We start from the raw sequence: 1,247 nt of genomic DNA on the forward strand, positions 1-1,247 counted from the left end.
TAACCTCAAGAAACTCTCTGAGGTAAGAATGAATTATGATAGATGGACCTATGAGATCCTGAAAAACCTAGAAAAAAAGGGAATAAACTCGGATGAGAAGAGGAAGGATGAAAACAAAGAGCAGATTAAATGGAAGTAGGAAATGGAGCATAAGGTAAAATCGTTGGAAGAGGGAAAAGAAGCGATGAAAAATCTGATGGGCGTTATCCCAAGTATCCTCTCTACCATCACTAAAAACCTGGAGGACATCACCAAGGTCTTTGATCATACCTGCACTCCAAATCTAGTTGTGGATCTTGACCTGGATGATGAGACCATTCAGACTGGAAGCAGTGATGCTACTCAGGTGGGCGGTACTGCGAAGAGAACCAGGGCCAGTGTCAAGAAAGTTGTGGCTACATCCACTAAGGATCCCCCTAACCTCAAAGACAACATCAAGGAGCTACACGAAATTAGCAACACCCTAGCAAAAGCCCTGGAAAAAATCTGAATTCTGGAAGGCCTGATGGCTTAATGGGGATTTTTTGGGTTTTCTCTGGTTTTCCATTGGTTTTTTGTGGTTTTGTTCTTTTCTGTTTCTCATCACTTATGTTGTTTATGTTGTTTAAGTTCTGATTGCAAAGGGTTTCGGGGCCCATTCAAAACCTTCTTTTTCCTTAATCAAAAACATAAGAAATAATGAATGTGTGTTGTAGGAAAAAAATCTATCATCAACCTATATTTTTCTAGCTAATGAAATTCATTAATTTTTTAGTTATATAGCTTATTTTTGTTTATTGAATTATCATTTCTTTATATAGTCGATGTATCTTCCAAACCGAAAGCAATATAAGATTACCAAGTTATCCAATAGTATTTAATTTAATTTAATCTTTAAGAATATATTAAGAAATGAGGCTAATTTGGAGTATCAAATATTTCATTTTATGATGACCTAACTAAGATATAGAAATGGATGGTATATATCAAATGTTCCATTTTATGCTAGTGTATATTGAATGGAGGTATCATCTTTAATACAAACAATAATACTCACTCTTAAATTAGATCCTTTTATCTGCTTTAATGTTCATCCATTGCATTTCTAAAGGATTGGATTGTACATGGAAGAATGGTTAGGCTGTACAATCGTAGTGTCATTTTACTTTATAGCCTTTTATCCAACAATTTTCCAAACTTTTTATCAACTGGCCACGTAAAATTGTTCGTTCTTCTCCTTGATAGGCAAAATTGAAAAAAGGACAGTG

Source organism: Cryptomeria japonica, chromosome 7 (genome assembly GCF_030272615.1).
Source record: "Cryptomeria japonica chromosome 7, Sugi_1.0, whole genome shotgun sequence".
Taxonomy (NCBI): Eukaryota; Viridiplantae; Streptophyta; class Pinopsida; order Cupressales; family Cupressaceae; genus Cryptomeria; species Cryptomeria japonica.